Source organism: Apus apus, chromosome 2 (assembly GCF_020740795.1).
Source record: "Apus apus isolate bApuApu2 chromosome 2, bApuApu2.pri.cur, whole genome shotgun sequence".
NCBI lineage: Eukaryota > Metazoa > Chordata > Aves > Apodiformes > Apodidae > Apus > Apus apus.
The window spans coordinates 124,082,120-124,108,141 of NC_067283.1; the positions used below are offsets into that span (position 1 = coordinate 124,082,120).

The 26,022-nt window shown below is 38.9% G+C and overlaps 1 protein-coding gene across 7 annotated transcripts in view; it reads right to left on the reverse strand.

Moving 5' to 3' along the window:
• The window catches only part of STAU2 (staufen double-stranded RNA binding protein 2), a 176,869-nt gene that overhangs the window by 39,422 nt on the left and 111,425 nt on the right, over positions 1-26,022 (reverse strand). The window lies entirely within an intron of this gene.

Consider the following 26,022-nt stretch of genomic DNA (forward strand, 5'->3'; position numbering starts at 1 on the left):
TGGCCCTCTGTTGAAAAAACAGCTTATGTGGCCATTTTTAGCTAGGTTTGGTTTAAAAATGAGCTATGCACGTAGAAAATAATATATCGTTTTCTAAAGACAGACTTTCAAAGAGCCTTATGAAAATTAGCTATGCATTGGAGCCAAATATTTTACAAAAAGAACTTGGAAACAAAATAGTGGTGTTTTTTTTTGGATTACTCTCAAACAGAGGCTTCTGACTATAACAGTATGCAGCACTTGCATGATATGGACAATTGCCTGGGGACTACGAAATCAATTCTGTAAAGCACTAAAAATGTTGCAGATCAGCACTGTGTGGGATGCTGCCAATACTCTTTCTGGGACCAGTTAGATGCTGAGACACCCAGACTGACTTACTGCTACTGATGTGTTTCAAATGTTAAACATGATCTGCAGATCTGAATACTACTCTATTAAATGATGGTTCTTTCAAGCATCTACAGAGAATTCCTTTTAAGCTCCTCCTGCATCAGAGCAGTGTTTGTAAGTACACAAAAATGCTTCAAGAAAAGCTGTGGATTAAGTCTGTAGGTCAAGGTATATGCACTGTGCAAAACACTGTTTTACTGGAGACAGTTAAATCTATTGTTTGGGAATTGATTAATCAATTTTATAGAGAAAACACTTACGGAAAAGGAACCAGGTAGACATCTGTGGTTTAAAAAGACAGATGATCTACTTCGTAAGGCATGTATGGACTACAGCCATTTTATAATGTCTTAGATTGTTTAATTATTCAGAACAACTTAATCACCATTTTTTCCTCTTCAGCTGCAGTACTTCTGAAACAAGCTAATACTTACAGATTAAAGTGGTGTTCCAGATGAGTAACTAGAGTCCAAAAACTTTATGGTGAAGATTTAGAAAGGATTAGCAAGAGTAGCTGTGTGTACTGGTTGACTTTCAAATACCTGCCCGTGGCTTGATTTTTCAGAAAATACTTGCTCAGTTCTTAATAATCAGTTTCTCTGAGGATTTCTTTTTTAAAACCAAAGCATCTACAATCACAGGTCACTTGAAAATCTATCCTCTCCTCCTAATAATGCTTTTTGATAACTACACTTTTTACACTTCTGTCTACCAATAATGAAACAGTGAAGGGAGAGTTCCTAAATGCGAATCTTGTCAGCAAATAAATAATTGGTATGCCATTTAAATAGCTTCACTCTTGGCATGCTAAATTTTCATGCTCTGATAAGATTTTGGCATGATCCTTTAATTATTCTTGCAAAGAACACAAATAATTAAATCATGAAGCACTCAGTTTTCTTGGTATTGTTCCCAAAGGCAGTAAGACTATATGCAAAACATCACTATTCCATTACAATGTAAATAAGGCAGTAAAACACAATATAAAAATATAAAAAGTAAATCACTGCAGCTTATAACTTTGCAAAAACTAAGTGGTCAGCTTCATCATCCCCTGAAAACTGGGAATAATAGAAACTTCTTTAAAATGCCTATATAAAGGCTGGAGAAGTAAGTGGCTTTCCTTACAGAGTTTCTCAAATTCTCTTCTACATCACAATTGGCTTTGTGTGTGTTTGGGGAAAAGGGGTCCAAAAGTTTTGTGAATTATTCAAGAAATCTAGAAGTATTACAGTGGACATGTCCCAGAACACTTTGTCCCTGGCTCTGAGCCTCTGCTCAGCAGCACAGACTGAAGGGAAGTGTATTCTGAGGCCCTACAGTTGGCACCTACTGGTAATTATTTTCTTTGCACAGATCTCCAGCACCTGCTCACTTTCTTCCTGAGAGTGCCCATGTAGGTGCAGAGGAGCAGACTCCTCCACACTCCTCTATCAACATGGCTCTCTCTTTCCATTCTGATCTCTCTGGACACACGGACTGGGCAGAAAAGGCAAACACTCCAGGCCGCAAACTGCTTTGTTCCTGCCTGTAAGCGGGATGCATACGTGGGAAATTCTGGGTTATGACTGGATGTCACCACCTACCTGTTGCTCTGACACCGTTGCATAAATTCTGAACAGCAACTGTGGTACAGAAACAGATACATAGGCCTAGTGTGTTATCAGAGCCATCTCTGGGCAGCCCCTTTTTCAATATACAAACTTACTTGAATTATGTGTCTGAGGTAACTAACTCTATCTGCTTCCATGCCATCTATCTGCTGCCAAGACAGCCACAGCCTGTGGAAGGGAACCAAGAACTGAGGGTAGCAACCTAATTGATAATTATAGCCTATTTTGTAGATCTTCAAGCACTTTATTAGACATAATCCATAAAACTGTAAAACCAAGGACCGAAAAAAAGAGGCACTAGGCATGAAATTGCCTATGCAAACTTAGTATGATCCTTGTGTTTCATGATAAAGCTAGTTGCCAAATTGTAAGGATCATAGAATGGGGTTAGAAGTGACCTTAAAGATCACCTAGTTCCAACCCCCTGCATTGGCAGGGACACCTCCCTCTAGATCAGGTTGCTCAGAGCCCCAGGCAACCTGGCCTTGAACGCTTCCAGGGAGGGGGCATCCACAACTGCCTTTGCAACCTGTTCCAGCGCCTCACCACCCTCATTGCAAAGAACTTCTTCCTAATGTCTAACCTAAACCTCTTCCAGATTAAAACCATTAGCCCTTGTCCTAGCACTACAAACCCATGTAAAAAGCCCCTCCCCAGCTTTCCTGTAGGCCCCTTCAGGTACCTGAAGGCTGCTGTAAGGTCTCCCTGGAGCCTTCTCTTCTCCAGGCTGAACAGCCCCAACTCTCTCAACCTGTCTTCATAGCAGAGGTGCTCCAGCCCTCTGATGCTCCAGAAAGCAGCAGAGCCCACTTAGTAGAGCACTGTATTGGAGTTTATACACCCCGTTTGCCACTGGCATGGTGGCTGACTTTTAGGAAGGTGCTGAGCATCATTCTGGCTCGCTCCCTATCTGTGACATACGCAGAACGATATCAGCTTTCTCCGTAAAGTATTTGAGATACAGCAGTGAAAAGTGCTATGCAATAAGCAGGTCTCTCTTTTGAGAGACAGGAGTTATACACCTCATACAACCTTCCCTTGTCAGTGGAAAGACTGGAAAAACTCCACACCTTTCAGTTTAAACAAATCTAAGCATTCCTAGTTCTTGGATCACACCTGGAACTATTTATTACCAAGATCTGATCCTCTGATGGGATTAGTTCAGCCTCAGTGTTACAGTAACTCCACTGTGGTTTCAATCTTGTAACAGGGAATAAAAATACATACTTCTGGAGTTATGTTTCATATTAGATGGTGAACATATTTGTATGAGCCCTCATTTTCCCATTCAGCTTCAGAGGATCCCATTACAGAGTTTTGTATGGTTATTTTCTACTTCTGCATTGGGTCAAGCTTTCCCCAGAGGATACTTCTAATTCATGGTCTTCTACATTATTATTACCCTTTTGACCTAAACGATTAGCCAAACTTTAAGGCCCTGAGGGCTGTTTGTATTAGGAGAAAATTACGAAGCCAAGCATCTTTTAGGCATATCTAGTTAAAAAAACACCTCCAAAGTCACTCGCCTCCAACTTCACTCCTTGAAGCCTTGTTTCCTTGAATGCAGGAGATACACACAACAAGAAAAAAATCTCAGCAATCCCTTCTTGAAGCCTTTTCAGCCAGCACTCAAGACCTTTGTGGGACTGTCATGGTGCTTGTATCTAATTCTTATTTTCACTTTCTTTCCTCCTTTGAGTCTTCTGCTATGCCTTTTCTCCTGCTTTATCTGTTTTTCTTGCTTTCCCTTTTGTCCTTCTCTTTCAGATATACCTTATGTCCATAGACCTTAATTTAACACCCTTCTTCCACCTAGTTCAAATGCCTGAGTGTCTCCACACATGCTTTTGTTTCAGAAGGTGAAATGTGCCTGAGATGAGGATGGAGGCTGCTATTTGAACTGCTGCTACCATGAGCTGTTCCTTAAAGAAGGATGTAACATTCACCAACTTTCATGATATTTCACCCAAAGACATATGCCAAAAGTTTGCCTACATATCCCACTCAGCTGGCTCCAGAGTCTGCAGCCAAACCAACACTTCTGAGGGTTGTGCCAGCACTGCGAGTGGAGGCAACAGTCCTGTCCTCCCCCAACGTCATCTCCCTCACTGCCTGTACAATAAACAGCTGTAATAGCTCAGGGGAAAGCCTGTTAGAGGGTCAGGAATGAGAAGCCAAGAGTGGGGGAGAAGGCAGGATGGTGCTTTTGGCACTAGTGACAGCACACCTGGCTTGAAGTACTCATCAAACTCGCCTCATCCATTGAAATCTCCCTGAGCCACATGCAAGAAGAAATGCTTGTAGACGCCAGTAGCTGTCAATTCTAATCTGAGAGTTTGGATTGAAACTATCCAAATTCCATCTCACTATATGGAAAAGTGGTGAATTTTTAAATTATGACATTATGAGCATGAAAGGTCTCAATGCTTTCTACCTGACATATTTAAATATCTATGCAAATGAATTAGAGAACATAACAGGAAACATGCTCATCATGAGCTCTACATTGATCCTGCCCTGACACGGGGGGGGGTTGGCATTTCATTGCCTCTGTATCTGGAACCCCTAAAATTTTTAAGAATGTAGGAATCTCTAAAAGCCTGCGATGAAAGAGGAGAACAATTGAAGGAGTGATGCGCCCAGTGTTAGCGGTGGCACTTGTGGCAAAGCATCTTTGTGCCCACATCCCCATCTCCTATCCCATCTCATCACACTGCTTTCCTCACAATGGGAGTCCAACTTTTATCTTCAAAGGGGAAAAGCCTGTGTGAGTAAGCTGTAAAAATAGCTAGAGAGAAGCACACCAGAGAATGCCCTGCTATTACTTCCTCTTGCAGATGCACATCTTCAAATAAATCTTCGCCATCGGTTCTTGAGGCAATACATGCAGCATCCTCTAAACTACTTAGGCATTTGTGCTATACCTATAACCCCAATCTGTAACACAAATATTAGAGTGGAAAAAGCATGCATAAAATCTATATTACCACATTAATCTTAAAAGGACATTTGGCTAATACAAAATTCAGCATCATCTTCATTGATGGTTCAGGGAAATAAAGTTGTAATAAATTGCTGCAAGGCACAGTACTAATGATTGAATGAGGCTATGCAATTAAGATGTAACTTTTAAAATCACCTTTGAGGTTAAACATAGAAGAATTATGAGTAGAAGGGCAATTACATGCCAGACTTTTCAATCTAAGGTCTCTCATCAAAGATTCAGTTACCTAAATTGTTTTTCACAATTGCAGAGGAAGAGCTGGGTGTAACAATATTTCATCCCCCACAAGAGGAAGTAAAGAATACTCTTTCAAACAAAAGCATTGCCAGGCTATCAAAATCTTTACAAAGAAAAATAAACTAATCAAGATTGATCTACTAGGGCTCTCAAGTTCCCGAATTCCTAGATGATAACATTAGGTTATAAAAGGCAAAAGAAGTGTAAAATGTAGGCATTATCATCTTCATATCGCAACCTCAAGTGATATATATTGTAATGAAATGAGTACATGAATAGTGTATTTGATGTTTCTAGACTTACTAAATTTTCTATAAATTTACATGCTGTGTTTAAAACTGTTTTCCTTCTGAAATCTTTCAAGATTTATTTCTGAGGAGAAAAACAGATCCATTTATGCCGTGATTCTGCAGACCCTTATTTATCTGACTGACTTTAATGTATATAACGACTCTCTTAGGTAAAACTATTCAAATGTAAGTGTTCTCAAGATTGTAATCATTTTAAGTTTTCTTCAAGGGACACATGAAAGAATCTAATATTTACTGACTGAAAAATTAAACTAGCTGCAAGCTACAGTTGTGCATGAAAATTATAAAAATATGTGTTTAAAATAGTAAACTTCTCTTGACATTCTCTTTCCAAGTGACAATGTGCTAGCCCACACTAAAGAAAAGAAGAGAAGAGAAAAGGGGAGGAGAGGAGGAAAGGAGGAGAGAGAGAGAGAGAGAGAGAGAGAGAGAGAGAGAAAGAAAGAGGAAGGGAAGGAGAATAAATAAAGAAAAAAAAGAAAAAGAAAAAGAAAAAGAAAAAGAAAAAGAAAAAGAAAAAGAAAAAGAAAAAGAAAAAGAAAAAGAAAAGAAAAGAAAAAGAAAGAAAAAAAAGGAAAAGAAAAAGACAGATGCTCATCACATCATTTACTGTATGTTTGGAAAGTCCTTAGAAGGCATAAGTATTCCAAAATAACTAAGTAAATTCAAAATTCACACTAGTTCATTGCAAGAGCTCACAGCTTTTATTTTAAACTAGCAATGTGCTATTTTGCTATAACTTAAAATAGCCATGTACAACCTTCCTCTAGAAAAACACCACACTGAAAAAATGTTCCCTTTAGATGCAGAAAGACAAAACTGATTATCTTACTGACGAAAGTAAAACCGAAGTATCTCCAACTAAAATCTTACATCCAGGGTGGATAAAAGAAGAGTTTAGGAAGATGGAAGAAAAAGAAGTATATTAAAAAGCGGTGCTTTTTACCTTGTGCAAAATGTACCTCTCTATCTTCTGTTTGTTTATGCCACTAACCCTGTAGCAACTGTTGCAATGGTATTATATGAGTTTAACTGCACATGACTTTGAAACAAGTGATGTTACTTACTGCTGTCATTTGCATAAGAATAAAAATTAAGTTATCTGATTTTCAAAAAACTTAGTGGCCTCCTCACAGAGGAGGCCTTTCCAGCTTAATGCTTCTGAGATTCATAGGCAGCTTTCCTGACACATGGAACAGAGTGCAAATTACTTGAGTATTCAGCATCATAAAACACAGTCACTGATATAAAAGCTGAAAATGTGCATACCAGCTTTTTATTGCGCGTTTACAGCCCAATTGAAGTTTATGAATAAAGTTTCATTAAAAGTTGAATTATTGCATATTGGGTATGCTGGCCTTACATGAGCACTGAAGAAAAAAACAGAGTCAACTGCATTTCTGCTTGCTGTATGCAATCGACTTTCTCAGCATCCAGCTGTAATTTTTAAAAAATTCCTCCTGCTTCTACAACAACCTTCTGCTAATTTTCTTCAATTTTCTGCTCCACTAACTTAAAAGTCATTTCCTTAAGAAAACAGATGACAGACAACCTGAGTGACTGATTATATTGTGCCATCACTTTGTTTTTTCTCTGAGGCCTTGGTTTAAGAGGATGGATGTTAGTGTAAATGACAGAAAGGGGAGCTTCGCATAGGATTTCACTTCTGTTCAAAGACAAGCTAATGCAACCTTGCTGAGGTGCAATCAACTTGACAAATGGATGCTGTGCAGCCCTGTGCCTCCCACTGAAACCCGAGAGTCTGATTTACACAATATTCCCCCTGTAAACGGAGGGAAGCCCAAATTCCAATCAGACTTAACGCTGCTCGGCTGTATAATGGGTCGATCTGATAATTCCTCCCATATAATGAAATCTGATAATAGTGGGAAAAAACACATCAGAGAGAATGGAATACATTAATGAACTTGTAAAAATACACTTAAGTCTTAACAGATTTAATAAACAGAGGAGGGACGGCTCAAACCGGGAGTCTTCCTATGTGGTCAGCAGTTCTTGGGTTTAACAATGAAGCTGACTGAAAATACAGAGTTTCTATTTACTGTTGACTACATCCACCACACCTTTTTTCAGATGGCCAGGAAAAAAAAAAAAAAGGCATTTAAATATCAAAGTGAGCTTTGTAATATGTTTACATGTCTTGCCTTGTTCTGTTTCCCCTTCAAACTAAACTAATTCTATGATACAAGCTGTTTTCTCAGGGAAATGTGAGTCAGATAGAAATGTTTTCTTACCCGAGAAACAGTGTTTCATTTACCAACTGGAAAAAATAGGAAACATTTGCCTCTAAGCTTTTAAGATTTTTTTTGGAATTGAAAAACAAAGACAATTCCATTTCAAAATGCTTTTCACACAAGTTTGACAGCTGGCACAAAAATTAAGTGAATGTTTACACTGGAAAAATGTCACAGAAATGTCTACTAAAATCAGTATTTTTTGGTGTATCATAATAAACTACTCCTATTGTCATTGTTCTCTACAAATAAACTTTTTGCCTTAGCAGCTACAATTATGACCAGAAGCTGTTCTCACACATACACGAGTTGAGTAGGGCAGGATTTTTAGGGTTTTATTTACTTTGCTGTTGTCACAAATAAAAGAAAAAAAGAAAAAAACTTAGGCAAACATTTCATGCTGAAGTGAATGGATTTCAACAGCTGCTGATTTGGTGACATCGAGAACCCCAGTGGAGATGTCCTGCTGAATTAACGTCTTGGAAATGTTAAAAAGAAACTTCAAACAGCCCTTGTTTAGCAGGCGGTCGAGGCTGGCTCTCGGTGGGGATCATGTGAAGACTAGCAGAGCAGTCACTCAGTCATGAATCAGACTTGTCAATAGTTGCCTATTTTCTCAACAGGTGTCTCAATCACACACCATAGTCCTTCCCCCCATAGGCTTCTGTTTAACAGAAATCGCTGTCGCACAGGACACTGGTTTTGCTTATAGGAGATGTTTACAGATTTCTTGATGACCAACTCCTTCCTACAGTCCTTACTGAATTTTGTACTTGGTACAAACCTCTCCTCTGTGAGGAGGCAGGGAAAGCATGAGAACTGTAACACAGGAGTGAGGAAGCATTTAATCCTTTGTTATTGCTGCAGATAAGCATGGCAAACAGCAAACCATCATCCCCTCTTTGTCAGGCAATTATGAAATGCTGTTATATTGAGGTACTACTCCTTGTCAATCACTGCAGCAAGCTCTTGGTACTTGGACAGATACAGGCATCACTGATGTAAAAGGTCTTAGGGTAAATAAAAATGCAGGGAAATGTTTCATATTAACTAAATAAAAATTAAAAAGTTTAAATTAAACCCCCAGGAAATAATTTTCAAAAAACTTGTGTTTTTTTCATAACTAACTTTCAATCATGAGTTTTTAACAGTATTTTTAGTAATTAAATTAATTTTGTTAAGTTTTAAAATCTTCATTTCTTTTATATGACTCATACATACATGTAACTACAAAAGTAAATGAAGTCCTATGGGTCACAGCTGTCAGAATCCTGAGGAAATACAAGCATTCTCAGAAAAGTTTAAATTACATACAGTTTTTACCCTATTAAAAAGTGTTTATACTTACAGCTATGCTCTTTGAACCACATCAGTATTAAGCAACACAAGAAATAGATTTAGATACATGTTTCTTGACTTTTCTGTCAAAAAGCAACAAGCCAGTAAATATTCTACACCACTTACTAAGCTTGCTCAAATTACGTAATTTATGATGTGAATTATAACCGGCTTTGTATTGCCAAACTCCTCTGGGCTTCCTGTTGTTACCTTTGTTTCCAATTTTACCTATTATATGCACACGAAATACTGATGAGCTGAAGTAATCTTTTGTATTTTCAGGCCAGACTCTTCCTGTATCAGTGGGAGAAGTACATTTGTAAAACAATGTGGACAGGTAAGTAGCAACACGCTTCACTCCTCTAGTAACAGCCCCTGTAGGAACTGCAGCTTCTGCATGACTTGCAAATTAAACATAACAGGAGATCTACCAAAAAATGTATCAGCTTTATGCAGTGTTTTGAGATAATAAACCCCCCTCGTATCAGACTTGAAATAAAAGTTCCCTAAGGAAGGTAAAGTCTCCAAATGTAGCACACAATTTAATTTCCAAATACCTTTGAAATTCATGTCAAATGAAGTTAAGAGAGTTAAAACTGGTGCAGTTTGATCATTCCAGCTGTATGTCAAAATTATTCCACATTGTTGGATAACATGAGAGTGCAGCACCAGTTCCTGTCACCCTCAATTTAAAAACTTTTGATATACTACCTCTGAGCATGGAGTTGCTTAAATACTATCTCTAACATCAGTAAACTGCATGTACCACCTGCACTGTGACTTGAATTACTGAAACACAACACTACACAATTAAAAAGATCATCTCAGATTTCAGCAGAAAAAACATCGCACTGAAGAAATTTATATCAAAATAATATATTTTAAATACATTTCAAACATGAAATTTAGTTTTACTGTGTATCTGATGTATACACAGATTATTAATTTATACACGATACACCATAGTGACAAGCTTTCTTAAATATGTTGATAGATGCATGTAGTCTGGGCCAGATCTTTAAAACACTATGTAACTGAGGGACTTTACACAGAAGTAGTCCTTGCGAATTAATTTTAACCACTTGCATAAGTGCTTTGCAATTTGATGTGTAAGATTTTGTGATGTAAGAATGAACATATATACAGCACTTCCTAATGTACATGCATCATGTCAGGATAACTTTTTTTTGCTCTGAGGTAATTTGTAAGGATTTTGCTCCTACTCAGAACCTTAATTTTATTTCATTCAACATTGTATAAGCATTTTGACATCAGACTAGATTAATCAACAAGTTTCAACAGGACTGCTCAGATGTAGAGGTGATTCTTGCACATTTGTAGACAGAAGACTTGCATTTTTTAAGATTTGTTTTCTCTGTAATTTTTGACACTACTTAAGGATATTATGCAAAGAATATGCCAGATTACTGTTTAGAGAACACAAACACATCCGCAGTAAATGCAACCTTTGATGACGTCTACTTACAAAACTTGTCTGGACTGATTGATTGATTCTTAACAGAAGCCCAGCCTCATCCAGACCACATGGATCAAAAGCATCCTAATCATACCAGCATATTAACATCTTGAACTTTACTCCCAGTACTCAAAGTATGCAACTTATTAAATAATGAAATTTAAGGGAAATTAAATCTTTTTTTCTATATGTAAAGACCTACTTTCAACACAGATGATGCATTCTCACCGCATTCTCCACTTTCTCCCCAGCAAAGAGCAAGAATTGATAAAAAAGCAGCTATTTTGCAGCGAACCTCTAATGTTGACATGCAAGCATTGTAAAAATTGAACTCTCAACAGGCAATCTGTAATGATGCAAGTTCCATCTCATTCACATGCAGCTCATTTCTTCCAGTAGAACAGGATAACATTTAAAAATGGAACAAACTACAGCAAAAGTGATGCAAAGGCTACAACAGCAAACCCTCAGACACACAGTCAGAATGATACCCAGAAATAAGAAAATGTTACTACCAGTAGAGGCAGCATTGATATTCAAGAACTTGACTATGCTTAGCTCTAATCTCCCAAATTTAAAAGGTATATTGACAGATTAGATGGTTCTGAAAAAGATTAATAATCTGAGTAGTTAAAATCTTCCCTGTATTTCAAGCCTAAAGAGGCATTCTGCCATATGTGAGAAGGTATGGGTAACCTGACAGTGGACCTGCAGTGCCTACAATGAGACACTTGCAGGGAGACATCTCAAAACTAAGACAAAACCAGTATATTGTAAAAGGCAGAGAAAGATCAGACAAGAAGGAAGGCACACAACTTCTCTTAGACTCCAGTAGGTAAGAAGGATATTGAACCTTTTCTTTGTTCTGCCAGACAAGAAATGTAGTGAAAACTTCAGCTGCAAACTCTGAAATACTGTTTTTAGCCAGCTTTCAGTGCCAATGCACTACACAGGCACTGTCCATTTCAAGACATGAAAGGACTTTTCTGACTTCTTCATAAAATAGAAACCAAAGTATGTCACCTGGTTACACCACACTTAGCTGGCAACTTGGCTTGCTTACCTTCTAATTCTACTTGAAATGGAGAACATGACCAGGAATGCAGAAGCACATAACATATGCCCTAGAGTATCGTTCCATCTGATAAAGACCATTTCTATCAAAATTGTACTCCTGCTCAAACCCTCAAATATCAGTCTTTGATATTCTGGGCTGCTGGTCTCTCAATTGTGAAATGATTTGTGATCTGGAACAAGGTTTTAGAAGGGAGGTCTAGGAGAGAAGTAAGAAGCATTACCCAAAAGGAGACTTAAGAGACACCCTGGCAGCACATGCATCTGTTCTCAGGACAAGGGCTGTGAATGCCTGTGATTCCAGCAACTTTTCTATACTTTCCTCTACCTCTTTTTCTAAAACTGTGAACAAAATTTTCCCCTTCAGTCACTTCTGGCCAGCAGGAGGTAATGGGCATGCAAATACCAGCTACAATGACTTGTAAAAGAAAACAGAAAGAGCAAAGGGGAGTTAAAAATACCAACTATTCATTCTACTATAAAAATTGTGATATGGCTGGAAACTGCAGCTTTCATGCAGTCGGGACATTAAAAATTAATTGTAGAAACATCAGTTTTTTTATTGTGTTCAGAGATTTCATGAGATCCAGAATTAAGAGGGTACATCTGAAATGTAGCCTTTAATTTTTCACTCAAGGTTTTGGATCACAGTCCATATTACTTTTGAAGTTTCATGATTAACCTTTAACTTTACTAAAATTCTTCAGATATCATAAGTGCTACTATCCTGTTACACATGACACTGTTCTTAGGCTGCTGATGGAGCACATCTTGCCTAAATAACTCTGCAAATGTTAACCTTTGAAAAAAATTCTGGTGGGCTACTACAGCCAACTGTTCTACACCTTCTCATGCTTTCTTTTATTAAAAAAGTCTTTCAAGCAAATAAGAATACACTCCCTTTTTAAGTATTCAGCTTCACTTTAAAATGCTACACTTTTTAATTAAATCAAAATGGGCTTCAGTACTTTTCAATCACTCAGCTTTTTTTGTCTAAAGTTGAAGGTTTATTGAAAATACCCCATTTACTCCGTATTGCTTTTCTCACTGTCTAGTCATGATCAGAAACAAGATGTTCCTTAAGATATTCCATAATTTAATCAAAATCTATACTTCCTGGTTTTCCAACTGGTTTCAGTACTGTTCTGGTCATTCCACTGCTTATTTTATCACATTTCCCAAGTCTTACTATAACTCAGTGCTTGTTATATTGCTGCTTGTTGTAGAGGCTATTTAGATACGAAGCACTCCTGGCTTCTTATCCTGAAAGGCATAACTTGTACACAGAAAATGATCTGCTTCCTTAGTTAACAGTTAGTTTGCTGCTCTTCCTTTCCATGACATTCCTTGATAAAAAGTATAACTGTGTCTATTTTGTCATTGGCCTAATACAAGCTATTTTAGTTTTTGACAGGTAACTAAAATCCTGCTGTTTTCTCATTACTTGCCCACACTGTTAAGATGTAGGTCTAAACGTATCAAAACACAGCTTCATAAGGCAGATGCAGTATGACCCAGAAAGGGTATTAAAGCTGTCATAAATTCTTCACTCTGAGGGTGGTGAGACACTGGCACAGGGAAGTTGTGGAAGCTTGCTCCCTGGAAGTGTTCAAGGCCAGGTTGGATGGGGTTCTGAGCAACCTGATCTAGTGGGAGGTGTCCCTGCCTATGCAGGGGGTTGGAAATAGGTGCTCTTTAAGATTTCTTCCAACCCAAATCACTCTATGATTCTGTGATTCTAGGATTTCTCTTGCTGAAGAACAAAGATGTATTGCACTTAAAAGGAGTGTGGCGAGGGGAAAATGTGGACACTCATTGTCATACTGCTCAGCTGACTCTTCAAGAAGCTCTTTTCTGCCAAAAATGTATTAATGAACTTCCTTCAACAGTGAGTTACTTTCACAGAGCAGCTCCAGCCATAATAAAGCTGTTAGCTTTTGCTTTTTTTCATTAAGTCTCTGTTACAACATTTGCTAAAGAGCAAAACTCAGAGTTCAAATGGCAAGTTTTCTTTAAAATCTCAAATACTGTTTTTTCCTGAATGTTGGTCTTATGTCACTTAACCCTCTGAAACACTTTGACCTTAAGAGAGACAAAGAACCACCAGAAATAGGAAGGATGACTCCAAATTTGTTATTTTTCAGTAAAGTCTACTTTTACTCCAATTAAAAGTCACAGCAAAACAGAGCCTTTGAGAAAAGAGGATGAATTTTTACTTTCTCCACCTACATTTAGCTCAGGTGTTACCTTTTCTAGATGCAAAATTATTAACTTAAAAGTATAACTTTCCCTTTTAAACGGAAAGATATATTGTCCCAAACACAATTTCCTTACACTCTACTAAACACAGACAGGGATGGCTAGAGGCTACAAATCTCTAGGTTCTCCACTGATGCATTAACTAAACAAAAAAGACAACCTTACTTATTTTAGAAAGCTTTATTAGAATAGGAATCTTTGAAGACAAACACAAAAGATTCTAATATATTTAGATTTTATAATGTAAACAACTAATTTAATGCATCACTAGCAATATACAATTGTCGTCATCTTGCAACATGAAAGCAAGTAAGAAACTGATGTAATCTGTGAGATATTTGAAAATAATTAATTTGAGAATAAAAAAGGAACTTTTATTGTGTAAACTCTCCCTGTTTGCCTTTTTAAAAAGGATCAGAAAACTGCAGCAGTTGAACCTTTGCCAAATGAAGGTAATGAGCAATCATTTGAACTGGCCTCTAAATTAAGAATGTGCAATTGCCTGAGAAAGGGTATTTGATCAAAAGGGCTTTAAGTGTTACTTATTAGGAGAGTTCCAAAAACTCCACAAGATCCAGTTTATTTAAACGAGGGCCAAAAAACTTCTGGATTTTTGCAGATTTTCACAAAGTAGTTTGACATGTCTAAACTGTATATTTGCCAGCATGTCAGTTCTCTGTGCTAGTATTTTTGTCCTGTAAGGGTAAATGGAGCTTTAAGCATTTTTGGGTTAAGCCAATGTTTGATGCCTCCTTTTCACTTTCCTAACACCTTCTGAAACCCATATCTGCTTCCTTATCTATTTTGCAGCTTAGAAAATTAAAGCAAGCATTCCTTTCCAATTTTTTTCTTTGCTATTACTTCCATCACAAGTATGGACAGATACATGATGATGAAAATACATTCTACATACAGATCCCTGTTTATTTTTTATTTAATTTGAAAGAATGATACTGTTTTCTGGCACACTTCAAAATCAAGCCCAAGGTCCTGCAGAATTATCTGCCCTGATGAACTGAGGCACCCTGGGAGGCCCCACTCACACAAACAAAGCTTCATGTACGTCCAGCTGTCCCCTAAATGACTGGCAGTGTATTATTGTACCACTTTGCAGAAATGACAATGGGGTATTGAATCAAATATGACAACATAGAAATCTCTTCAATTCATAATTACATATAGCATGCTGTGCTAGAAAAAATTACCCCAATTACTCAAAACAATGTTAAAGTATGAAATATTTAGGGACTAGTTTGAAATAGGACTGGCTTGTTGAACAGCCCAACATTTTGAAATAATGGCTAAACAGGCTTTCTATGATCTCACAAGCCAGCTAAAATATTTACGTTACTAGGATGAGCCTTGTAGCCAGTATCAGCAAAAGGTGTGCTTTTCATATCGATAGCTGAGGCATGACAGGTACAGGCACTGCTCAGAGCACCACTGTTATCAGCACACAGAGAATTGAGCCTTTGGCACTTGACTTACTTTATCAAGCTGCCAATGTAAGAGATTCAGCAACACCAGAGGGAAAACGTATGCAAAGATGTCTTTTAGGAGTGTAACCAAGTTTTAGAAATCCTGAAGCAAATATAAAGCTTTTTTTATAGACAGTTGAAGAGCTGAATGCTGAGGGAGGGAAGACTTTCTACAGGTCATGTTTAGAAGAAATAAACAAGTGAAGAAGAAGACAACCTTCTGGATATTGCTGGGGAACACAGTGACTCCAGCTCAACAAGTCTTATTACCACAAACTGTCATTGTAGCCTGACCTGGCAGGCCTAAGCCCATGTGACAACTTCCACCCATGAGGAGCACACGGCTGGGAGGTTTGAACAATGCCGCCACCAGCTGGATATGTACCAGTGGCAGGGATGGGTTGGCTGAAGAGCAAGGGAAGCACATTCTTTCTGCAAAATAGATATACATTGGAAAAAGAAGTTTTGCATTGGCTAAATCTGCTCCCAGACTTGGCATAAGTATTCTGCAACTTCAACTGTAAATAACTTGCAAAGTTCATAGAATCATAGAATAGCTTGGGTTGGAAAGGACCTTGAGATTATTTAGTTCCAACCCCCCTGCATGGACAGGAACACCTCCCACTAGACCAGGTTTCTCAAAGCCCCATCCAACCTGGCCTTGAACACTTCCAGGGAGGGTGCATCCACAACCTCCCTGAGCAACCCATTCCAGTGTCTCATCACTCTCACAGTTAAGAATTTCTTCCTAATGTCTTAACCTAAATCTCCCCTCTTCCCATTTAAAACCATTAATCCTCATCCTATCATTACACACCCTGGTAAAAAGTCCCTCCCCAACTTTCCTGTAGGCCCCTTCAGGTACTGGAAGGCCACTATGAGGTATCCTCAGAGCCTTCTCTTCTCCAGGCTGAACAGCCCCGACTCTCTCAGCCTGTCTTCATAGGAGAGGTGCTCCAGCCCTCTCATAATCTTCATGGCCCTTCTCTGGACTCACTCCAAGAGCTCTATGTCCTTCCTGTGTTGAGAGCTCCAGAGTTGGACACAGTACTCCAGATGGGGTTTCACAAGAGCAGAGTAGAGGGGCAGAATCACCTCCCTCGTCCTGCTGGCCACACTTCTTTTGATGGAGCCCAGGATGCAGCTGGATTTCTGGGCTGCAAGTGCACATTGCTGGCTCATCTTGAGCTTTTAATCTATGAACACCCTCAGGTCCTTCTCCTCAAGGCTGTTCTCAATCCATTCTCCGCCCAACCTGTATTTGTGCTTGGGATTGCCCCAACCCAGGTGCAGGACCTTGCACTTAGCTTTGTTGAACTTCATGAGGTTGGCATGGGCCCATCTCTCAAGCCTGTCAAGGTCAAAAGTTATCTGTTACTGTTTGATTAGATTCAGACATTTGTAGGGAAAACCAAAGGGCAAGATCCACTTGATGGTCGACACTGGACTGTGAGAAATCACAGCTTGAGGGTCTTTGACTCCCAGAAGGATTCACTTCTTTCTTTTCATCTCTCAGAATGCCCTAATTGCTATCTTGTGGGGTATTACAAAATGAGAATTCTCCCAAACTTTTCTGCTCATGCAGCTCTAATGATCACACTGTTTAAAGTCAAAGATGACTACTCTGTGGTTACCATTTTGTGCTCCTGTGGATACCCAGCTGCTCTGCTCTGTATCATGAGGAGGGTTCCTACAGAGTATTCACACTCCTGTGGAAACAGGTATAGAATAAAATTTGTTTCTTCTGTATCCTGAGTGCCTGGACCCCAGAGTAAGTAAATTTTACCTGAGTAGGTAAAATAATTCATCATCTTTCACACCAGTCTTGTGAATCTCAGTAATATTCTTAGTTTCACTACAAATGCCTAAGTACAAAATGAATTATTTTTTTTGGCCAGAAGCATTTTTTTCTTTATTTTGGACCAATTTTAACTGTTGTTTTGAGGGGATGAAGGATGAGAGGAGATTTTGGACTGTAAAATCAATTATTTGTACAGCCATTCGGATCTGTGGAAAATTAGGTCTCACAGTCAGTCTAATGATGGGAAAGAGAAAGAATGGATATGAAGAAATACGTGTAAAATTTAAAGTTTAACTTAAGAGTTCACTGTTTTGGTTTTGCTTGATACCTCCATTTTAGTGTTTATTATCTCAAGTCCTGGATCCTTGTGAGAGTGAATTACTTGGAAGCAGTCTTACATTTAGCATATGTGAAGGATCTTGCTGGAATGAAGCATTAGTACTAGAAAAGAGACGGTCTGTAAGAGCTATGAAAAGGAGGACACATACATATGGAATGTCTGGGGATGCAGGAACTCCTGTATCAAGTGAGGATATTGCACATTTTATGATCTGAAAAGAAGGTTGGGTTGGTGACTCCTTCCTGTCTCAGTGGGATGTTTGACTCGATGATCTGAGAAACCCACTGTGTGAGAAAACCTGTATGTGAAATTAATTTGGATTACAAGAGAGGGACTCGGATGCTATGTTAAGTTAGTTCTAGAAAAGAATATAAATATTTTTTTCCCTGGAGATGTCTGACACTTTCCATCAGCGTATCAATGGCAATCACGTTAAAAAGGGAAATGAAGTAATTTTCTCAGGCAAACCATGAGTGATCAAGCTAGGGTAAGTTTTCAGCTCTTTCTTGGTGTTGTATTTAAAAAAAAAAAGAGGAAGAAAGCAGGATATTGTTCCACCATGAGCTCTAGGAACTGAGCTTAATCGTAGCTCCACAACTTCCTCACTCTCAGCAGAGATCCAGACTGTGTTTACCCAATCCGTATTTCAGGTAGCATAGCTAAGAAAGCAACATTAGAACTGAGCTTTAAATTGGAGAGGAATTTGCCACAGTCTGCAAAGAGCATGCCTGCACAAATACTTCTATACTCTTCTCATTACCTGACAAAACTGCTCCTTTGTTCCTCTGGTAATCCTACCTCTGCCCAGAATAGACACAAGTTTGCCTACAACAGACTGAGAAAAGTGCTTCAGCACTGAAAACATGGGCCAAACTACAAACAGATGAGTATGTAAGTCATATAGACACAACAGATGACAGGAGTTTGCTATGGGAATATGGTGCTGGAAGACAGTCCAAGTTTACATAAGTGCTTAGACTTGCTCACTACCAGGGCTGGTTACATAGTGCAGACCTATCTTAAAAAGAAGGAAAAGTTGTTCAAATTCTGAGCAGACAGTTAGAGGAAAATTGTACCCATTTGATGAAACTAAAGCAATGACAGAGAGAATCATAGAACCATTCCGGTTGGAAAAGACCCTTGGGATCACTGAGTCCAACCATCATCTCTACAAAGTTCTCCCCTAAACCATATCCACCAGCACCACATCCATATGACCCTTAAACACATCCAGGGACGGTAACTCAACCACCTCCCTAAGCCGCCTATTCCAGTGTCTGACCACTCTTTCTGTGAATAATTTTTTCCTAATGTCCAGTCTAAACCTCCCCTGTTGCAGCTTGAAGCCATTCCCTCTTGTTCTGTTGCTAATTACCTGTGAGAAGAGACCAGCACCAACCACTCCACAATGACCTTTCAGGTAGTTGTAGAGACTGATGAGGTCTCCCCTCAGCCTCCTCTTTCTCAAACTAAACATTCCCAGCTCCTTCAAGCGTTCTTCACAAGATTTATTCTCTAGGCTCTTCACCAGCTTCGTTGCCCTCCTCTGTACTCTCTCCAGCACCTCGATATCTCTCGTGAATTGAGGTGCCCAAAACTGGACACAATACTCCAGGTGTGATCTCACTGGTGCTGAGTACAAGGGGACAATCACCTCTGTACTTCTGCTGGTCACATTATTTCTAAGACAAGCCAGGATGCCATTGGCTTTCTTGGCCACCTGGGCACACTGCTGGCTCATATTCAGCTCCTTGTCAATTAGAACCCCCAGGTCCTTTTCTGCCAGACACTTTCCAGCCACACTTCCCCAAGCCTGTAGCGCTGCCTGGGGTTGTTGTGGCCCAAGTGCAGGACCCGGCACTTGGCCTTGTTGAAGCCCAGACCATTAACATCAGCCCAAGGATCCAATCTATCCAAGTCTCTCTGTAGAGCCTCCCTATCCTCATGCAGATCAGCACTCCCACCTAGCTTGGTGTCATCTGCAAACTTACTGATAATACACTCTATGTCCTTATCAAGATCATCAATGAAGATGTTAAACAGAAACGGTCCCAACACTGAGCCCTGAGGAACATCACTTGTGACTGGCTGTCAGCTGGAGAAGCACTCAGTTTTGTAATCCCACCATATTTCACAGTCCATTAGCTTGGCTATTCTCCTGTAATTAGTTATAAAACCCAACCTCTGTCTGCACCACCACACCTCCTTCATTTCCCTTGAAGTCTATTGTCAGAATATTTATTATGAGATCCTGGCTTCTTTGAAATGAAGGCGTGTAGGATGACAAATTTAGTTTCTACTTGCACTATGCAGATTCAGGGGTTGTATGATGATTAAGCAAACAAAAAACTACAAAACTTCATTTGCACCAGGTGAATGCATAATGCCAGCCATGTGATATTATTGCAAGAGCAGTGGAAAAATTAGGTGGCAAACACAGTTTTGGCAAAAGCACAGTTATCCAGATGCAACACATGTAAATCATTACTTTGCCTTGTAAAACAGTTAAGGAAATGTATTTAGAAATGGCAATTACATAATTAGTGTGTTAAGCAACTTCACTGAATGACAAGTGATTAAACACGTATCAACAGACATAGCATTACTTTGATTAGTGTGTGGAAAATGCCACAGAATAACTCTTGTCAAGTACAGGGTGGGCAACAACATTGAGTGTACGTTTTGCTAATACCTTTCTTTGTCTAAAACGGAGATGCCTACAAAATAAGCAACTGCGTTTTGACTGAGTGTTAATTTTAACTCACAAGGTTTGAAAGGCTTTACCAGTCCTAGAAATTAAAGTAAACATAGCTATTAAAATGAAAATGCTGCCTGTCAGGGGTCAAGATGAAAAATCCAGATCTTTGTCAAACCCAACTGCAAGACAAGCTACAGGGGAGGGGGGTCTCCTTCCACTTCACTTTTGGCTACTTCTCTGTCCTAAACTTTTGTCTAGTAAGTGTATGTCTATCTATTTTTAACTGTTGAGTAGGAGAAGAACCTACCTCTGTTGTCTTTCTCTGTTTTCCCCTGCCAAAGAAAAAGCTGTTAGATTTCTTGATACTGCAAAGTGGGCTGAATCTCCTGCTGCAGTGTGACAAGGCAGAAAACTGACACTTCAAGCTTTTCCAATCTTCTCCAGTATCTTTCCCTTTTAAGCTTCTTTCCTTCCCTAACAGACACAGCAAGAAAGTGTAAGATTTTTGCATTTCACCATGGATAGGCCAGCTGAGCCTGAAGTAACAGCAAAACAAACCAAACCAGAAACAGATTGCAAACTAAGGATAGGAAACAGCTGGCCTGTGGTCCATGGAAGGTTGGCACACTGCTTGTTAATGCCTTTATTTTCAATTCCACATGCTACACTGCACTGAAAGCCTGCTAAGGTATTGTAACACAAGCAACTTCTAAGGGTGCAATTCCAAATCAGCTAAACTTCTTTAGGTCAGGGCTGCTACAGTCCTGCTCTTCCTCCCTCCTTCTGTGTGTATTCCTACTCTCTTCTTTATGCCAGATCATGCTACTGCACACTGAACAGGATTAATGGTACTAAACAAGAAAAACATTTATTTGTACAATTTTTTGCCTCATCCTATTCAAATGACATTTTACAAGGTGGATAAGCTGATCTAATAGCTTGCTGTTGTGGAAGGGGATGGTTCTCCCTCCTCTTCTCTTCTATAGCAGTCCTAATGTCTTCTTTATTTCAGCTCTGGTACTTGTCTAAGCCCCAGTGGGTCAGTTCAACTGACTTAGCTGGCTAAAAACTTAGGTTAGTTTCTGGCAGCTAGGAAGCAGCCAGGATTGGAGATTAAGTCAATGGGAGGGAGCAAACAATCAAGGTAGAGTGTCCCACCTTGAAGCTACTCTAAAGCTGACTGGACTTGGTCTAGCTGGCCTTGCTTGAGTAGGGGGGTTGGACCAGACAACCTCCAGAGGTGCAGTCCAATCTCAACCATTCTGTGATTTGGTGAACCTCAACACTCTTATGAAACCTCACCAATAGCTGTCACCAGGAAATTTCACCTTTTTTCCTTCTTTCCAAAAGAGGAGGAAACAGCCCCAAAACCATACATGATCTTTGTCATCATTTACATGCCAAGCATGTAAGATACTCAGAGGCTGCAACAGTAGCATTTCATACCCTGCTGACATTACTGTGTCAACAAACGTGGATACACAGAGCACTGACAAATCCTATTCTGCATCTTCAGCATGAGACAGTCAAACTGGGAAGCTACTCAGGAGGTCCTGAATGAGAGCACTGAAAGGGTCTGGCAGGGAGAGAGCCATGCATTGGTTTATATTCTGCTCCCATTCGGCAGTTAATCAGTAACTCACCTTTTGAAAACGAAAGATTACACATCCTGAACAAATACAAATGTTTGATCATGAGCTCATCAAGGAAAACTTCAGCAGCTGCCAGGGAAAAGCAAATGTTCTGTCACATACACCCAGACTGAGACAATGCGAAGCAGAAGATGAAGAATATGGAGAGAATGCACCAAGGCTTTCACACACAGTTGTGGGGAGCACAGCAGATGAGGAAGAAGTACCAAATAGCAGGCAACAACCTACTGAGCCCAACTAAAACCTGATGGGATGACACCTGACTGCAACATCAACCGAAGAGCTGCAACTCTGTCAACAAAAGAGTGAAGCATGGTGCTATATGTCAGAAACAGTTTATATTTCTGTCCCACATGAATGGCCTCTTTCACAGCACCAGGCACTCAGCTGTGGTCATGCCTGACCCAGCCTGAAGGTTAAGGAGCTCTCAAGGAGATGGCAAAAGGCAGCCAGATCACACTGGCAGGAGGAGACCTCATTGCAAGAGATGTATTTACATGATCAGGTAGGAGTTCTGATGCCTAAGGGGATGTGATGAAATTGCTAAGCTTTGGGAAAACTCCTAGAAGTTTTTTACTGAAACAAATTAAGTTTTTCTCATTTTGTTGAAGAAGCAATCCCAAAGAAATGAGAACTCCTTTTACAGTATATCATGTAGAAATGAGCTGACAAGGAAACTATGTAACACCAGCCACAAAAATGAATACATGTATTTTTTTAAAGAAAATTCTAACATTTTCTTATTTTTTGTCCATGTCCAGGACACAAATGCCCACTGTGAAGTAAATCTGAACATCTAGAAAATGCAAATTTTGCCTTAGAACAAAATTAATTTTAAGCAGGAATTAATGTAGTGTCCAGTAAATAATCTTTTCTTTCTCATGTAGAAAGTTATCTTAACAAAAAACCCAACTCTTATTCATCTTTCTTGGTTACAGCATTGGAAAAATTCTCACCCTTTGTGTACTCACTGACTGTGCCATTAGTTTTTTGGGCTTTCCTAGATGCTGCCTTCTGCTCTACAAACAATTCTCAAACCATAACAAATACAGAGATGTGGACCTTCATAGGCACCTCCCCTTGAACCTGTCAGCCATCTCCAAGGTCTTAGAGAATGACATCCACCTTTACTGTACTCCAGTGACATCCGGAGCTGCTCACCTCTGGGCATCACCATAATTTCTTAAAACTGCCCAGAAATGCCTTTTTGCAGGCCAACAATGACGGTTTGCTGCACACCGTATTTGAGTTGGCTTGTCACTGCTGTCTGTCAAGCTTCCCGTCAGTAATTTCTGAAACTGCTGAGCGTGGCACCTTCCTTTCAGTACAGCCTCTCCCTGCTGCACTCTCTTATCAAGTCTATCTCATCAGTACTTCCACTTCTACAAGTTCTGCCCCTGATTATCTTTCCACTTATTTTTATACTTGAAAACAAATGTGCAATAGTGGTAGATTATATATAATGTCCTAGAAATATTCTGTTATATGAATTGCAATCTGTAGGAGAGTTCCAAAAACATAGACTGTTTTATAGAGTTCTATACAACATAGATATAATGGATAGAAACAAGACAGCCTAGACTCAAGGTATGAGCATTAAAAATTCATTGTCATCACTTTAACAGCACATCACACTGGGATTACTGGGTGCAGTAAACAACAGAAGTCACTAATAAACAAACGGGCGGCATTGCCAGCTCCAAAACCCATGCATACATTAAAGCCTCCAATATCGTAAGTATTAAAGTAATGAGAATTTAAGAAAATGCACTGGTCTGTGCACTGTTTCTTGAAATATAAGTAGAGAACTGGTCACCTCCCAGTGAACATCATGTTACTGGTGTTTAAACATTCAGTTGTACAGGCAGAGAACTCCACGGCATGCACTTAAAAATCTTACAATGGGCCCAATCTGGTCTTTCTCAACACCAGCACTAACTTTTAAGTCCATTAGGGACAAACTCAGGTTTGCTTGAAAAAGCATCTAGAAAATGATGACCACTTTAACTAAAAGCTGCTTGTACCTAAATTCTACCGAAAATACCCCCAAAAGAACAATAAAAACAAAACAAACAAAGAATAGTGCCCATCAAGGAGAAATGTATAGGTGTGCTCAGATACTGGGAAACAGAAAACACAAAAATAAATAATTCAGGAAAAAATATTCTAAATCCCACAAAATTTCTACCAAAGAAGCTAGCATACCTGAATGCAAAGCCCAAGAAAATACGTGGCAGGCTAGACTGCAGTGGTACTTTGGGAATGTTTCTCTTTTTTACTGTTTGCCAAAAGAAAAATGAAAGACCAACAGTTGCTTCCATAACACTGCTTCATGACCAAGTGAGATATGTCTTGTCAATCAGACATTTGAAATACACACTAATTAGTGTACCACTAGGATATGTTTATTGTAATCTGAAATTGCTCAAATGAAGTATGTAGGGAAAGAATTTAAACTCATTAAAATCATGAGCTAAACCAATCTAAAGAATGAAAACTCCCTACAGAGTATAGGAAAGAAAAGTGACTTGAAAAACTGCTGTGTCAAGTCTTGGGATATTTGAAAAAGCAAGATAGTACTTATGCAAGATTGTAACCACACTGGTAATCTGCTGGGCAACAAATCTCCTACTGGATGTGAGTAGAGAGATACACTTCAAAAGACAAGTCCAATCTAAAAGGTAGACTATAGTGCTGGGGATGCCACCTGGAACTTGTCTTTTTTTTCTTCTTTTTTTCGTTTCTGTTTCTGTTTTTCATCAAGGTAAGTGGTCAGCTGTGGTTCTTCTGCCACTGTGTAGTTGACAAGTCTAGTACACAGGTTTTTTATTAGATATTATCTCACACAGATTCCACCATTTTCCCATAGACTGTTATTCTAGAGTCTTGGTCAGACAGTTTTCCATTTAAAAAAAATGCCAGCAATTATAGAAATTATATTTTAGAATGAATATGAGAAAAACTATCTTCATAAGCACAGAACTGGACAGATCCTGAAGTAAAACTATGTCAGGCCTCATAGCTGACACATATCAACATGCCTCCACTGAAATCACAGTCTTCCAGGTGACTAGCATGTCATAATTATCATCCAAAACAAAAGAAATAACTTAAAAGTAACAGATGACACAAGTTTAAGAAGAGCTTCTAGAATTTAAGTTTTATAACATATGGCTGTCATGCACTTATTTCATTTGAAACTTCAAAATGTACAAAATTCATCTTGATACAGGCACAGCCTTTCTGTCTGCTATTTTTTTAAGAATAAGAGTATCCATTAAACCTGCTGAGAGGAAAATTGTAGAAAAACAAGCAAAATAATACTAATCACACAGGAACAAGAATGAAAAGTTGTTTTTCCTTTTAAGTTGGTCCATTAAGAACTCCAATTTTGTCATTAAATAATTCCAGTGCCTGAAAAATACTTGATGCACTTTCTGTTTACTTGTTAATGATTCATTTATCTCTATTTATTTAGGTGATGACAAACAGTGCTTCAATCCAGCCCTGCCACCTCCCTCATCAAACACAAGCAGTTGGTAGCATCTCTCTTTCCCACAAAGTGGAATTCTTTTGGTATTTAGGAAGGAGATGAGCAGAACTTGTGACTCCTGACCAGTCTGTGGATCTCTTTTGTGACCCACTAAATGGCACTTGGCTTTTAGATGATTATTTTCTTTTCCTCTCAGCTTAGATGAAATATTTTCACAAGTGATGTGGGTTCAGTAATGCATTAACCACCCCCTCATGCAAGGACAAAACATTTTTCTTTCCTTTTTAAGAACCCTGTGGAAAATTATGTAACTAAACCCAATGATGAATATTTTTTAAACTTCAAATTGAAGCAAGATTGGGAAATTCTAGCTTCATAATGGCCCAAGCAAACTTAATTCTACCCATTTGTCTAGATGCTATGAAACAATCTTTATGTGTGTGATTTTATGCCTTTTTTTTTTTTTTTTTTTCTTCCTATCAGAAGGAATGTCCAGTTTGGAGCACCAAATGGGTACAACAGGAATCCGACTCATGCTGCATATAATCTGGAATTTCTTAATTTCTAGGTGCTTGACTTTGCAGGCTCAATAACACTTT